The sequence below is a fragment of the Lycorma delicatula genome, chromosome 5 (assembly GCF_047948215.1).
Source record: "Lycorma delicatula isolate Av1 chromosome 5, ASM4794821v1, whole genome shotgun sequence".
Classification (NCBI taxonomy): domain Eukaryota; kingdom Metazoa; phylum Arthropoda; class Insecta; order Hemiptera; family Fulgoridae; genus Lycorma; species Lycorma delicatula.
The window spans coordinates 162,994,954-163,012,945 of NC_134459.1; the positions used below are offsets into that span (position 1 = coordinate 162,994,954).

Sequence of the window (17,992 nt, forward strand, 5' to 3'; positions counted from 1 at the left end):
TCTTGTGCAATAATGCGTCCTATTTTTTCTTTTGGTACTTATCTGGGTGACAATGCGTTGTTGTGTGATGTAACGATCATTTTGGCTCGATTCGTCCTCCTCCATCTGGTACTTCTCGACAATCACCGGTCGAAAATTGCGAGGTTCAACATTAATATCCGCCTTGCTAGGTTCTTTGGACGAAATTTTATTACTCCCTCCTACTCACAGTACTTCGATCCAGCGGCGGCTCGCGTATAGGCACTGTGGATCTGTAGCACCCCCTATTCCCACTTGTTATTATCGATAACATTTACTATAGTGATTTCTTTTTTCTAAGTCTTTTTCTACATTTGTACAAGATATAATCCTTAAGCTTAATGTCAGTAGCTATCCACCAGTTTATGAAAAAGATACAAAAATGTTTGTACGGAACTCTTCGCTTCATAATTCCAGCTGCGTGGGGTTTGGCTGTTGTGCGCTTTTGCACATAGGAAGCTGCACGCGTGGCTGCTAGGGAGAGAGGATACTATCGGTCCCGGAGTGCCGACCTTGACGTGGTGATGGAAGATAGGTTTTTTTTTACGCCACGTGTGTATTGAACACAAGTTCGTTCCCTTTTCTATTTCAGTCGGTGGAAGGGCATATCGAAGCGGTTTAGTTGTTTTTTAAGTATTATCAGAAGATGGCTCTTTGATTGCTGCCCAAAAACACGCTGGAAGGGAGAAAGAGAAGGTTAATAATTATTAAAAACTAATTATGTATTTCTTTTTGTGTACATAGGAGAACTTAAATTAGCACCTTTGGGCAATAGTGTTTTTAAGGGGTCATTTTATTAAGTTATCATTTAAAAAAAAATATTATCATTTTATTTATTCAAATTTTATTATTTAAGCACACTGTGCTTAAGAACCGTGTACCATATTCTTGAATGTCATAAAGTGTTGAATTAGATTATTATCCTGCTTCCAGCTATTCTATTTGTTTTATTTTACAGAAAATGTTTGAACGTTTGCGTTTGGAAGTGTTTGTTTGCGTGATTGCGTGATCTGTTAGTGTGGAGTGGGAGTGAGAGTGCTGGAGTGGGGCGATTGGGCAGGTTGGGGTGGATGGGGTGGGAGTTAGTGAGTGTTGTGGACAAGTGCAGTGTTGATTTCATGAAGTTGTCTGTGTGCAAGTGTACAGTCCATTTTCAATAATTACGATCAATTTCATTGTGTTCAGTAAATTAATTTTTGTAATCATTAACTGTTACTCAATTTGTTAATCAAGGTGTCTTATCATTTCGTACCATCCGGTAGGAACCAGCCTATTAAATTCAAATTAAAATACAACATAGTGTTACAGTCCGCTATTGTGCCGAACAGAAAACTTTAACTATCGCCTTGAAAAGGCCCAGAAAAACATTTTCTGGAGCGGCATCCTCACTAATTTCAGCTACGAGCCGTCACTGCTACTATCAAAAGTTTCATTATCATAAACGCCTTTTATACGACGATGAACGTATCTAGCGTTTACATTTTCCAAGTAAAAATTCAGTCGTTATTATTTTAGACGCGTTGACATAACATGCGTGCTGACTCAATATTGACAAAATGACAGAACATGAGAGGGCATGAGTAAACGAGTATTGGAATGTTAGTAGTAGGATAATAAAACTACAAGATAGCATCTTCTTCCCAATGTGCATTACATTTTCACCTGTATTAACTGAAAAAATAAGAAAATAAAATTATTTATTTGAGGTAATAATATCTTGCAAAATTATATTGCATATTAATTTAACTAATGATAAACTAGTAAAAGATTAACATTTTTATTTTTTAAATTTATTTTATGATAAACAAACAGTGTATTTTTTAACTAAAATTAACATTTAGTTATCTCAAAAAATTGTTCAGATTTTTTTTACTCTTCTGAAAATAAATTGGCTACTGTTAAAGTAAGAGGAAATATGACAACCACATATTTATTTATTGATTTTGTGACAATGTAATACCAAAATTGCGTCCTGATTTATAACATAAAATGTATCAAACGATCCATTTCAGTTTCACAGTAACAAGCAGTAAAAAAAAAAAATATTGACATTTTCAGATGCTTCAAATTTCTTAATTTCAATACTTCATCAACATAAATAAAACAACATCAACATACTTCAACAACATCATCAACATAAAAGTGTATTTGTTAATAGATTTTGTTAATTACTTCCGTTTACGAAGTAAAGGAAGTATTGTGATCGCGAAAAATTTTGGTTTCCAGATTTCAACAGAAATATCCAATTTTGACTATTTCTGAATCCATTTTGACTATTTTCGGTGAGACGTCTGTACGTACATGTATGTATGTATGTATGTATGTATCTCACAAAAAAGATTAGACGTAGGATGTTGAAATTTTGGATTTAGGAGATTGTTATAACATCTAGTTGTGCACCTCGCCTTTTGTTTGCAATCGACTGAACCAAAAGTGTCCAAAAAAGCCCAAAATCCAAAAAAAAAAATGATTTTGGAGTTTTTCTTTTGCAGTAAAAAGCCCTTGAGAGCCTTTCAATGATTTATCGTAATTGGTACTTATTTTCATTTGTTCCAGAGTTATAGCCAAATAAAATTTTAATTAATGAAATATTTAGATCTTAAGGGGTGGGACATCGGTTCGAATCAGACGTAATATCTAGTTTTTTTTTTTAAATTTAAATATATGTATTATTTATTAATAATTATTAAACTCTCATTATAAAAAAAAAATCTTACGATGAGTAATAATTCATAATGAAAAAAAAGTATGAAAGACTATCAGAACATTTTAATGAAATAAAAATTTATGTACTTTTTATTTAAAAAAACATGTGTATGTATATTAAATAGGAGTACAAGTAAGTCATATGGTGCCCACATCAGATTTGGTGAAATATCTGATATTCGTTTTTGTTTTCATTTTGTTGACGGATACATCATAATAATTAAAAAAACACAGGATTAGATAGATATAACACATTTATTTAAAGAGTAAGAAAGGGACTTTTATACGGTATCCTAATATTTCAGGTAAGATTGTTGAATTAATAATTGGATAAAAATTTCATGTTATAAAAACTGATATTTTATCAATTGTGTAACTGACCACTTTATTAAAGAATTGGATGATTGAAAATCATTATCAAAGGAAATAAGTTTAAATGAAGTGCAACAAAAAATGTGGGTATATGTAATTTAATAGGCTTAAAAAGAATACATGTGGTATCCACATCAGATTTTTTTGTTGAATTTCTTATATTTTAAAAATATAAGTTTTCTGAAAACTATAAAAAACTAATGAAAAGAAAATTTAGTGAATACTGTTGCTTTATTAAATTACATTACATAATCATAGTCATTTAAATTACTGTATTATTCTGGATTTCTTCTACAAAATTCCTTTACTTTTTGCAATCTTTTAAATGTTTAATTTTTCTTCAAAATTTCTGATCCTTCCCGTTTATAAATAGACTTATTGAGTGTATTGAGTCTGCTTTAAGAAGTTACCAGTGAATAAGAAAAAAAAACAATATTATAACGCGTGGGCACGCATGCATCCACTCCGAGAGACACAAGGCTATACTGTACCATGTATTACGTGATATACAAATAATATTAATTTATAAATAGTCAATAGTCTTAGTTAAGTCATAGACAATAGTTAAGTCAATAGTCTAATTATCAGTAGTTTTAATTCTTTTATTTTTATTAAATTAGCTTCAAGAATGAGCTAGATTCTAGATTCTCCAGAAATTAGCCCTAATATCTGGAGTATCTTGCAGTTACTTACGATATCTTTATGGAAATACGAGACAATGTGGTAAATTGTCAGTTTTGTAATCTAGATAGACACTTTTGAGTACTATATGTCACATGACGTTGTTAATTATTCATAAGTGTTTTTGAGTTTTACCATGCATGAACTTTAGTTAAAAATTACCCGATCAGGCTCGCTTCACTCGCCGGACCGTCTATCCAGGGAGATCTGGACCTTGGACTCTCGACGTGTTTTGTATCCTTATGTTTGTGACAATATTAAGTATTTTATAGAATATTTTTCTGGACATTTTGTTGTTTTTATATTTAAATAGGCTTAAGGAGTAAGTAGATATAGAATTTAATAGTTATTAATAGAAATATAATGTTTAACACTAGCCATATTAATAAGAGAGAGTTGGCTTAGGGATGCCGTCTAGTTCGTTTAATCTTATGTGTGTTCGTGTGAGGTTGTATTAGTTGCCAGTCCAGCTTCTGCTATTGGCGCAGAGCGGACCACGTGATGCGCTGGGTGGCTGCGCACAAACGACTTTCTCCCGCAAAATAACAAATACTTTTTTTTATTGCCAAATATTAACTAAATCACTTTCTTTTATTAATGAAGTTAAATAAATATAAATAAAAATAATCTACGGTTAGAAATTAACTAAAGTATAATCTCTAAATTAATTGACAACGGACTGCTTGTAGCGGTAGAGTCGTGGATGGAGCCGTGTGCAACGGCTCTCACACGCTAAATAAAGTATCTTTCTTTTTACTGCTAAATACTATAAATACGGCTAAATATAATAATTCCTTTCTTTTATTAAAAAATTAAATAAATAATAAATATGTAAATAAAAATACAAATATAAATAATCTACCTTAGAAATTAAATTAAACAATTTGTAAATTAATTAACGGACTGCTTTTGGCGGGAGAGAGTAATGGAGGGAGCTGTGCGCAGCCACCTGGTGTACCACCCATGGTCCGCTCTACGCAAATAACAGCTAAAAAAAAATATATGAGCACATACGACAAACAATTAAACCCACGCACCGTCATTTTTTATATATAGTGATAATTCCAACAAATTTCATTAAAATTGTTTTGTATTATTCCTGTTATAGAACTACATATGTTTTATTATGTTTAAACTTTAGTCTTCAACATTTTCTAATTCAAATTCATATTTACAAATTGTATGGTAGTTGACAATATGTTTTCTATCGTTCATGATATTTATGATAAAAAGGGAAACATTTTATTTTGAAGTCTGGGTTCCCTTTAATTTAAGATTTAATTAAATATATGAAGTAGGTACATTTTGAGAAAAAAGATATTTTATCTAAATTTAAAACTGACGTTTTTGCAAAAATACTGTATTATAATTCTATCTCAACGTATGTTGTTATATGATACTTAAATCTTAAAAACAAAGAAATATAACACACACATGCATGCGCGCGCGCGCACACACACATTTTATGTTTAAAAATTTATGATTTATCGCCAATTTAACAACGTTATTGTACGTCAAACGAAAGAAAATGTGTTTTTTGATCCTATTTCTGGCGTTTTACATGGGATATCTCAGAAACTAAAATATACAGTTCTGGGACCTATTTTTTTCGATTTCCCAGCTCAAAAACCATAAGAAACAATTGAATTTTTCCCTTAATTGACCTTCCCAGAGTTTCAGAAAGCCTCAATTTACCCGGAGGAATTGAAACTCGGGCGAAATCTTTCACTCTGTATAACTCGCTAACGAAGCGTTTTCGGACTTATGTTTATATGAGCTTTTTTCTTATTTTTAGCCTCTAGAATGAGTTGTCAAAGAATTGCCCTATCCTCCTGAATCAATCTGTATAAACAGGCAAAAAAAATGATCAGCTTGCATTACGGTGCACGAGAGTACAGCCGGGTTAATTGTCTGTAATAACTCGATTTTTTGTCAACGGATTTTTATTAATGAGATGTCATTTTGTTAAAAATAGAATGCTTAATAAATTTTGTAGATGTAAAACTTTTATCACATAAATAATTACAAAGATATTGAAGATTAAACGGTTTAGGTGGCCGCCGTTTTGAAATTTTTGAAGATGACCTTTTCAAAATTTTTTTGTTTTGTAGAACAAGACACTAATCTCAGATTTACCAGATTTAATTAAAGTAGGCTTACGCATCCCAAAGAAATATTTTTTTTTTTTTTGTTGAAAAGCACAAAATGGCGTCCAGAAGGAAAACAAAGCAAAATAGGATTTTGTTGATAAGAATGTTTTTGCTCATTTTGGTGTCCTGAATCAGTTCTTGAACTTTGGCTAATACGTCTTGGACCGCACCATATGTATGTTTTCCTCGATCCATACAGTTATTATTAGTGATTTCTAGAATTATAGGAAATTTTTATGCTGTCAAAAATGTATACTTACCTATTCACTTTACAATTGCTGATGTGTTAGGATAATTTATTTAATATTTATTTAATTTAGTAGTATAAAATATGTTGTTGAACTTAATAGAAATTTAAAGTTGAAATAATAAAATATTAACGATTGTAACTTGTCTACGTAATTAATATTATTTTACACATGAAAAGCGATTTCTTCGTTTTATAAAGGACGAGTATTATATTTAACGTAACTGTACCCTATGAATGTAAGTAGAGAATATTCTATAAAATTATTCATTTTGTAAACTACCAAAGTGAATATTAACTATGTTGTAGCTATGAAATAACACACATTCATCGAAGGAAAATGTTCAAGGTAACGTAACTTTAAATTAGAGATATAGTTTCAGTTAATTATACAGTAAAACAACAAATACTTCTTAAAATGTAATATACTGGTAAGATACATGAACTAGCGTTACTATTTATTAATTATTTGAATATCACGTAATACATTGTACAGACAGCCTCGTGACTCTTGGAGTGTGTGTGTGCGCGCGCGCTAGTGTATATATATATATTTTTTATTCACTGGTAACTTTTCAATGCATACTTAATACACTCAATATATTTATTGAAATTATTAATAAAAAATATTGAGAAAAAAATATATTTTACCGTAAAATTGACAATATGTATGTGCAGTTATACATAGACTAGCGTTTCGTTCCTGAAATTGAAATGGTAAAGTGTCACTTTCCACGCAATATTATCTAAATAAACTAAACAACACCTAAAAATAATAGCATTCACAATTACTATATTGTTATTATATCAGTTCTGTTAGAAATAAAATCTGTTCAAGTTTTGATAATAAAATTTACTCATTTATTAGTCATTTAACAAACTTATTGTACTTCAAACAAAAAAAAAGTATTTTCTTCGTCGAACTTTTCTATTTTACGTTGGATATCTTGGAAATTACGGAAGATAACGTTGTAGGACCGATTTCATTGGATTTTTCAAGTGAAAAACATAATAAACCATCAAGTTTTTCTGTTATATAATGTCTTAAAAGTTTCAGTATGACCTTGTTTCACCGGAGAGACTGGAATCTAAGCGAAAGTTTTCGCTAGCCGTAACACGATAACCAAATGTTTTTGGACGTTTGTATGAATCTTTTTCCTTATTTCTAGCTCTAGAATCAGTTCCCAAATTATTTCCCTTTTCTCCTTCATCCCTATGTATACGTTCTCTATATTTCATAGTTTTTACAGCTAATACCAGTGAAAAATTTCCGCCAAAGAGGTCGCAATATATTTTTACTTCTTTTATATTTAAAAAATTATTTCTTATGTATATTTTTAGAAGAATAAAGAATGTTAATTTTTTCATATAATCTGTAAAAGAATTTGATAGCTTTGTGAGAATAAAAAATGAAGAAAAGTAAGCTTTCTTTTAGAAAGAAGGGAGACGTGGATTTATTTATCTTCGTTATTTTTCAGTCTGTTTGTAGAAGGAACAAATCAGTAATTAAAAGATGCATTTGGAGTGGAATAATTATCCAAGCAAAAAACTGTTAAGATTCACCGATAACATTATATTTTGGTATGTGTTAAAAGAAATCCTGAATGCATGGATTTATTTTTATGGACAGATACTACGTTAAAACGACAATAATAATTCGGTGGTGTAATGAATTGTAATGTTAAGGAAGGTAATCGGGAATTAAATATTTCAATACATAATAAAATAAAACTTATAGAATTTTTAATATTAAGGAGCTAAGATTATAAACCATGGATGAAGTAAGGTAGAGATCAAAATTAGATTGTTTTAAGGAAATATTCGTAAAAGAATTCTGCTAATATTTAATATAGATCTAAGAATCAGGAACGCTTTCTTAAATATACAGGTGTCCCATATAAAACGCAACCCAACCTTATATTGGTAGATATTGAAATAATAAAAAGGCATGTATAAATGTAAATGTAATTTTTATTATTACCATCCATTACCTTACATTTAGAGTAAATCTTGGAAGTGGCGCCATCTTCTTGAATACAAGCTTCAATTCTTTTTACAGCGTTTCTTGCAACTTTTTCAAAGTTTGTGGCTGGATATTTAATACAGCTTGTTCAATATTGACTTTCAAGTGTTCGTGGTTTGTTGCTGTAGGCTTTTTCTTTGAGGTAACCCCATAGAAAGAAAATCCGCCGCAGTCAAATCTGGAGATCTTGGTGGCCACAAGCCTCGAGACCGATAACACGATTACCAAAGAATTCCTCGACGAAATCAGAAGTTGAACCTTTTTTTTTTTTTCTCAGCTCCCCTGGGCCGGACCGACTTGTTGGTATTACGCTACCCAGGGGAGTGTCTTTATACTCAAATAGGCCTTCCCGCCTACCAGCTATATACTGGCATGGCAGGTCGGCCTACCGGTAGCTCTTTTTGAGAGTAATCTTTTATTTTATATGCCCCTTTCAGACACCACGCCATACCTGGAGTGTCGTGACGTGGTGTCGAGGTCTTTTCTCTATATCTTTTGTTTTATTATTCTATTAATCCCTAAACTATATCCCCAGGAGTCTCCAGCGGCTCACTGGAACCGACACACCTTGGCATGCCGGCCCTCCCCGCTGAGGCTGTCCTCCCTTCCCTAACCTAAATCAAAAACCCAGTCTCCTTTCGTCGATGTTTTTCTGCGATAAGATCTGTCTGGTGTAACACGCTATTTTCTTTCAGTTGGATTCCCGACTAGTCATAAAAGTTACTATAGCTTCGGGAGTCATCCCGTCGATCGCCATGTCAAATCTGAACCTGCGTAGTGCGATGTCGCACCGTCATGTTGTAGCCAACAGTGTCTGTCTTCCTCTTCCAAGAGTGCGATGAACTGAAATAAAATATCCTGATATCGTTCTGCATTAATGGTGTACTCGAAAAAATAGGACCGATTATTTTCTTCCGCGATATCGCGCACCACACGCCCGACTTCGGCGGGTGTAATTGTTTTTTGTGATAAACGTGGGGTTTTTCAGCGCTCCAAATTCTACTGTTTTGGCTGTTTACGTAGCTATCCAATTGAAACCGTGCTTCATCTGTGAAAAATAACAAATCCATAACATTAATTCCCTCATGCAGAAATCGACGGAACCGTTGACAATATTGTAGCCGTTTTTCTTTGTCGGGCTAAAGAAGTCGATGAACCGTTTGAATGCGATAAGGTCGTAATTGTAATTGGTCGCCCGATGAACAGTTGATTTAGACAAATTAATTTCAGCAGACAAACGTCTGATCGATTTATTTGGCGAGGCGGTTAATCGGTCTTTGATTTCAGTGACTGTATCTGTATTCAACACTGACGCAGATCTTTTGTGTTCCTTGTTATTAACAGAACCGGTCTCTCTAAATTTTGCAACTAACTTTAATACTGATGTTTTGTTAGGAGCTGGTTTATCCGGGTACTTATGGCGAAACAAATCTTGCACTGCAACCCCTGATTTCGTACTGAAGTACGACTCAACAATGAAAATACGTTCATCTAGTGAAAACACCATTTTGTCTCTAGCAATACACTGAACGTTATGATTGCATTGTTGTTAATATCGGTAGTGTTCTACTGCGTCGCCGCGATGTTCAGATGTTGGACGAGTCTATTTCAGTAACGAGTAGGGGAGCAAGCTTGACTTTTGAAATTTCATGGATGAGTGATTGATGGGTTGCGTTTTATATGGGACAACCTGTATTTGTGGGTAGTGTAGTAATCTGTGGTAACGAATATGACTATTAGGAAAAGCAGCAAGAGTAAGATTAAAAACGTTTAAATTATTATTCAACCCACCGGGTTGGTCTAATGGTGAACGCTTCTTCCCAGATCAACTGATTTCGAAGTCGAGAATTCTAAGGTTCAAATCCTAGTAAAGGCAATTACTTTTATACGGATTTGAACACTAGATCGTGTATACCGGTGTTCTTTGGTGGTTGGGTTTCAAGTAATCAGGTACCTCACGAATGGTCGAAGTGAGACTGTACAAGATTACATTTCATTTACATTCATACATATCACCCTCATTCATCCTCTAAAGTAATACCGGAACTGTAATTCCCGGAGACTAAAAACAAGAAAAAGAAAAAATTATATCAGGAGAATATTAGATGATTCGATGTATGAACTGAAGAGTCTATAACACACGTAGGAGAAAACTTTAAGTTTAAGGAAGTTTATGTAGGTCATTCATTTATTTATACATTCAGATTATGTAAATTAGTTATTTGGGGAAAGAACATCTAGAGAGAGATAAATATTCAAATTCATAAACCGGGTAACTGAAGAGGTTAGATGCATTAATTATATTAGGGTTAAAATGACTGGATAAAAAAACTGCATAAGAGTACCATCAAACCAGTCAAATGACTATTGACCAAGAAAAAATATTTTCCATGAATATCTTGAAATAAATATGATGACAGGTAATATTTTAGCCCAATCCTTCTTCCTAGTAGAATTCAGAATTGGAATATAAAACCGGAAAAGATGTCCATTTTTTAAAATATTTTTATGGTAAAAGTTGATCAAAAATCTTATAAAGAATAAATTACTTTTTTATATTACAAAAGCCGGATTTAAAAAAAAATATTTTATATCCTTAAATTGAATTAAAATTAGAGCAAATCAATCTGAGTATTTTATTTACATATAATAATAACTTTCAGAAGTGATAGCTGATTGGATAAATTGAATTTTATACGTACTAATACACGAAAAGAAAAGAATGGGACAGAAACAGATAGAAACAGCAGTGGTGTCAGGGACCTGCCAAAGGCGGAACATCACACCATGATGATGATGATGACAAATAGTATTATTGAAATGTTTTAACATATTTTTGATCTAAAATATTCAATTATTCTTCATTTTTATATGGAGAAATGAAACCTTTTTACTCCATTAAATAACATAATATATATATTTTTTTTTCCTGTTTAGTCTCCGGTAACTACCGTCCAGATAATACTTCAGAGGATGAATGAGGATGATATGTATGAGTGTAAATGAAGTGTTGTCTTGTACATTCTCAGTTCGACCATTCCTGAGACGTGTGGTTAATTGAAAACCCAACCACCAAAGAACACCGGTATCCACGATCTAGTATTCAAGTCCGTATAAAAATAACTGGCTTTACTAGGACTTGAACGCTGAAACTCTCGACTTCCAAATCAGCTGATTTGGGAAGACGCGTTAACCACTAGACCAACCCGGTGGTTACCTGTTACTTAAATTTATTTTAGTCTCCTAATGGCTTAACGGTCTAGCTTAAGGGGTATGTATTAACTGGGGAACTAAATAATAAGCGTAAAAAGTGTTAGCCGTTGTGATTCAACCTTTCTCATTTATCACAATGCAATATCTACTTTATTTAGACAATATGTTTTCAAATTATATTCTTTTCTTTCTTCCATATATTTTTTATACGCTTCCTTAGTTGTTTATTCCTGAATATTATTTGAATGAAAATAAATTTTAAATAAAAATTTAATCGTTGAGAACTTAAATAAGCTTATTTTATCCTTTAGATAGTATTATGATATGCACTAAACTAATGGACAGACGATTCATAACTGTAAAGTTTAGTAAACGTTACGTTGTGAACAGTAGTCTAGCTCGGGTTGCAATAGAAAAAATAAAAACGCAACTATCATTTGTAAAAAATAAAATAGAAAACAAATTTATCTACAAAAAATTTATTAAATTTAAAATTTATGTTTAATAAATTTTAAAATAAAATTTCATAATTTTCGTTTTTTAAACTTAAATTGCTGACCTCCTTGGCGGAGTGGTATCGTGTATCTGCCTTTCGTAAGAAGCTGGGCTCGAAGCCGGCAAGGCTTCATATTTTTCATACATCAAAAATTTATTTTAACATCAAGTTACTCAGAGTAGTCCGTGTTTCTCTTGTTTGTTGAATAAATAAATAAAATAATAATTTAAACGGTCCGTTGGTATTTTTATGTATATACTTTTTGGTCATCATTAATTTTAATTTCGATAGTTTTTTTTTTAAATTCTTCTCTAACTAATCATTTCAAAAGTATTTGCTATTACATCTTTCTTAATTAAATATCTCTTGCATTTATTTTAATATTTACTATTTGTGTAACGTTTTTTCCTCTTCTATATTTAGTTTTTTACTTTCTTGTACGAAGTAAAAGAAGTATTGTGATAGCGAAAAATTTCGGTTTTCAGATTTCAACGGAAATATACATTTTGACCATCCCTGAATCCATTTTGACTAGTTTCGGCGTTTCTGTACGTATGTATCTATCATAACTCAAAAATAATTATCCGTAGGATATTGAAATTTTGGATTTACGACTGTTGTCCAAAATCCAAAAGGTTTGGATTTTGGATTTTTTCTGAAGTACAGTAATAAGCCCTCATTGAGAGCTTTTCAGTGATATATCATAAGTTGTACTTATTTTCATTGGTTCCAGAGTTATATCCAAGTAAAATTTTAATTAATGAAATATTGGGGTCTTACAAGGGGAAAGCACATCGATTCGAATCCGACTTTTTTAACTTTTAACTTTTTTAACTTAATCTCCTCTTTTTTTCTATTTTTTTTTAATTTGACGACATCGATTTATTTATAATTATTAACCTGTGATTGTAACAAATGTTTTACAATAAATAATAATTCAATTTTAACAATAAAAAAAAAAAGATAAATTGTCAGGAATTATTAATGAAATAAAATTTTATGTACTTTTCATTTAAAAATAAAAAAAATATGTGTATATGAAATTAATAGGCGTACAAGGAAATCATGTCTTTTCCACATCAGATTTTGTATAATAAATTTATTTATTATTAATTGTTCAAAATTAAAATGAATTTGTATTTTTTTTTCCGATTTGCGTGTTTAAAAGTGACAAACACAAACGTAAGTAAGTTTAAGTATTGAACATTACCGGGAATAAAAGATGTTTGTGATACTCTACTAAAACGTTTACCACGCATAAGAGTGTATACATATATCATCATAAACGTGTACATTGACTAAAAAAAATATCATCGGATATCTGATCAGTTTTGTCCTAAAATAAAAGAAACAGAACAATAACACTCTTAAGTCTTCATTTTCTGAAATTTTATTTAATAAATAATTATTCGTATTTGTTCTTGTTAAAATTATCTTTAACTCGTTAGGAATTGATAGAATTTAACTCGTTAGAAATAGAATTACTCGTTAGAAAAAACTGCCACAAAAGTGGTAGTTTTTCGGCTTTCATCCGCAGGTCCCGGGTACAAAACCCGGTCAGGCATGACACTTTCACAAGATACAAAAAACTGCCATTTCAGCTCTTTCACTGAAGGAATAGCTAACAGTGGTCCCGGAGGCTAAAAAAAAAAATAAATAAAAATGTCGTTTTAGTCCGTCCGTATAATGCAAAAAAATTAGCGGTTACATGACGTTTATAATAAGGATCTGTACAAAATAATATAACAAGTTTAAAGAATTAAAAAAATATTTAAGTATAAATTATTTGTGTACGTTAAACGGGATTACAGAAATGTACGGTTATTTTACTAGCATTATTCAAAAACTTATTAGCAAAGTTATATGTTTTTTGTAAAAAGAAATCTTTTTATTTAAATGTAAATAAATCGCTTATAAAATCTAGCAGATGCGATGTTATCTATACATATTCTTTAATTTATTAAATAACAACGGAAAGATTAACGACGTTTTTTTATAATATCTTTTTTTTATTTAGGTTGTTTCTCCTCTAGACCAAAAGTAAATTTTATTCTATTGTGTATCTATTCTGTATGATACCGTTTGCAAATACTAACTGGTTTTTTCTATATTTTTTCAGGTATGAATAAATCTACATTCCATATTTATTTGTTCTAAAAGTGTTGGATCGCACACATTAAATTACGGTGGGTAAATCTATATTAAAAAAGTTTAAACTCCAATCTTATGAAATATATTTGATTATTTGAATAATATTTATTTAAAACTTACTATTACAGGGTAAACTGATCCGGACCGTTTATGTAATATGATATTTTTAATTGTTTATTTCTTTTATTTATGTTAACAAGTTTTGTAATTTAATTTTTCCTCAAGAAAAATTTCATCATTTTAAAAAATAAATAATTGTAGGTTTTTAATGATAAATGTTAGATAATCAAAACCTTTATTTATTATTTTATACTTATTTATTCAATTGAAGACAATATTTTACTTTTTAAACCTTTCCTCCAGTAATAGTAGTAAAAAACGTGATAGGTGATTTTTTCTTTGAAAAGTAAAACAGATTTAAAATCTATTTAAGTTGACTAACATTTTTTGTGTTTTTAGAATAGATCTTTTAATTTTTTAAAAATTTTACATTTTTTCTATAAAATTACCCAAGGAAACTATAATTTGACATATACCTTCAAATAACCTTTAGGAAAGGAAGGTAAACTAGTTTTTTTTTTTAAACAGCCTAGAGGGAAAAGTGGTCATTAGCTGAAAAATTCAATGTTTCTCTGTACAAAAGACGAGTACTTCAGTTAATCTGCAACATAACGAGAAATAAATTCATTACTTTTTTAGTACAGTGCGTAAAGAATTGAGTAGACCGTTGTTGAGTATTTTTTTTTATACGGTTAAAATATGTAACTAAATAAGCTGGGGATTTGTAATCTTTTTTTTTTTATTACCTTTATTCGATATCCATGTATATCAAGTAGATGCTTTAACTTATTTATATTGACTACTGTGAGAAAGAAATATGCGGTACAGGAATGATTTATGAATATTGTTGATATATACATGTATATAAAACCTGTATAAAAAATCGAGAGTATGTTTTTTTTTTTGTAACATTTCCTGTACTTTTTTTTATCATTTCTTTCTGCCGGTCACGTGAAGGAACACTTGATGTATTGTTGGAGAGCAAAGAATAATATTTTATAACGGATAAACCGCTCAGAGAAAAAAAAAGAACTGAAGTAGACCTAAGACCTAAGACGGGCAACCTGAAACAAAAGAAAATGAAACATTTCATCGTAATGCTTTACAAAATCCTGCATAAATAGCTCAATCTACTTTTTTTCGAGAATAAGATGCAAATAAATAAAAAAAAAGTGGAAACTTCCTATAAATATGAACGTTAATGTAGATACTTTTTCAAGATTGTAAGCTGTATTAAACTTTTTTTATTTTTTTACGTATTACGTAATTTTATTCAAAAGAATGCTATCAATATTTAAATACATAAGAATTTTTTTTGTTTGTACTTAAAGACTTGCATTTATTAAAAAAAAAACGTTTTTTAACAGGCTTCAAAAGAGGGAGGTTATGTATATGACCCGTATTTTTTTTTTTATTTACCTCCGGATCCACCTTTTTAGTATTGCTTTATTATATTTTTGTTAGATATAATCCGTCCTCTGTGGCAGTAATTGCTGTTTTGATAGGTGGCTTTCTAGATCGAAGAGGACCACGATTGTCCTCCTCAATGTCCTCATGTATTGGTAGGTTTCCATTGTAAAATAATATTATAAGACAGGAAAAAAACAAAACGGTAATATATAATTTTAAAATAAAAAGATTAAACAGTTATCTTGTGAGAGCAATTTAGGCTTTTCATCAAGGCATAGAGAAGATGCTAAATACTAAGTGATGAGCATATGCATATGAAAGAAAATATATAGCTGTAACATATTAATTATTTTTTCCTTAATATTGCATAAAACTTAAACGTTTGGAATTAAAGCATCTTTTGTTCTTTTTAAACTGTTCTTAGAACATAACGTATTATGAAAATTATTGTTATAAAAAAGTACCTTATCTACCGAATTATACTGTCAGACTAACGCGACTATCAGACTAAATAAGTTGTTTTCTAATCGAACTAAAAAGCTTTTTCTTCTTAATTTTGATGCCTTTCGAATTTGATTTTATAAATAATTAATTTTTCTCAACTATTATCGAAATAAATTTAAAAATAAGAAAGATCTCACAAACCCTTTACAAGACGTTTGATCTATAATTTAAATCTAGTTCACAGTTTTTGATTTTAAGTAAACATTTTTGTAAACGGTTTTTGAGCATTTTTCTGTTTTCTGATTTAGTTAATACCTATATATCATATTTAAATCTTAATCATATCTTTTTTTAGTATTATTATCGAAAAAAATTCTAATTTTTCCTTTGTTTTTATGAATATTTTTATGGTACTTAACAATTTTTAAACTCTTTAAGGTTTCTATAATTTTATGATGTAAGAATAATTAAGGATTATAACTATATTTTTTTAGGGTACAAAACAAAATCAAATAAGTAAATTTATAAAACGCAAGAAAAAATTTGTAAACCGCAGTTAGAAAATGAAGTTTAAAATTCCTGGAACACATGATCCGAATGACTTCAGAAATACAAAATAAACAAATTTTCCAAAATTTTGGAAACTAAAAAGCCAAACAGGAAAAACACTTAAAAGGACTTCAAAACAAGAATAAAAGAGGAGAAATGTTTGATTAAAATGAAGTCTAGAAATGTAATTTATAATAGAAAGGTTTTTTAATGGATGAAGGAACAAACAGCACCAGGAAAAAATGGATATAAGATGAAAAAAAATAAAGGAATATGGAAAATAAACAAAGAGATAATATTGACGAGGTCCCTCATAGGCCATTTCAAAATAAAAACGTATTCTTTTTTTTTTAGATTAAGTTAAATTTTTAGTTCAATTGAAGTGATATGTACGCAGAGGATGAAATCAGTATTGGTCTGTAAATTTACTGTACGAAATGATTTATATTGTCAAGTTGTCAAGTTTATTCTTGAATGACTTGTTTTCTAGTACATCTATATTTAGGTGTTGTAACAATACAAATAATTTAACTTCAAATGCATCCTCATTAAGCCCCATTCATATTCCTTATATGTTTAGCTAATATCTTTTTTTTTATAAATATTCTTGTCAATTTACTGTTAAGATTATTTTTTGCTTAAATTTACCTTCTAATTTCATTTTATTTCTTTAGCTAAAACAAAATTAAAGAAGGAACATTTTTTTTAGATTAAAGTCCATCCGGTATCTGTTAAGAGTTGGACTTTTTCTATATGATCGCTAAGTTTTACTTTAATACCGCCGGAATATCATCCATTATAATTGATTATTCCGTTGTGCCAGTTGAAAAAGCTGTGTTAAAATGTATATTAAAAAAAATCGCAAAAATATCCATTTTTTTCTCCTCTTTCCTTAGATAACTCGATAACTGTTCATTTTAGAGAAAAGATCAAGAAAAAAAAGTTTTGTTATTAAATTATACGCACAATATCACGCATCAGTTGCAAGTCGAAAAATACGTTATTATTGATGCAAACATAGCAGTGGCTGTCAAAATAATGAAAAAAAAAAAAAACAGAAAAGTTTTTGGGAATAACTTCAGGCCTATTACAATATTAAAATTTCCTTGTATTTTAATTTCTATGTACAGGAAACAAGAAAAATTTCATTCTCATCCTTTTTTCTTTTTGTGTTTAGCTTCTAGAACCACCGTAAGGTATTACTTGAGAAGATGAACGAGGATGATATGTACTAGTATATGAATGCAAATGAAGTCTTGTACAGTCTCAGGTCGGTCGTTCCTGAGACCGATCTATTCTACTAGTATACAATTAGAAACCCCCACGGTCCAATATGACAATAAAGTAGGTGTAGTCTTGTCTCAAAAATGGTCGGCTTGAGTCTATACAAGTGTGGTTAATTGAACCCCAATCACCAAAGTATCCAGTATACGAGTTCTTTCCAAAGGATACGTAGACTAAAGTCATAAAAC

General features: G+C 30.3%; 1 long non-coding RNA gene across 1 annotated transcript in view; it reads left to right on the forward strand.

Moving 5' to 3' along the window:
- Nucleotides 1–14,194, forward strand: part of LOC142324574 (uncharacterized) — a 534,337-nt gene extending 520,143 nt beyond the window's left edge. Inside the window, exon 4 of the long non-coding RNA XR_012756328.1 lies at nucleotides 14,026–14,194. This is a non-coding gene — a long non-coding RNA (uncharacterized LOC142324574). The remainder of the gene's footprint in view (nucleotides 1–14,025) is intronic.
- Nucleotides 14,195–17,992: the final 3,798 nt, after the last annotated feature.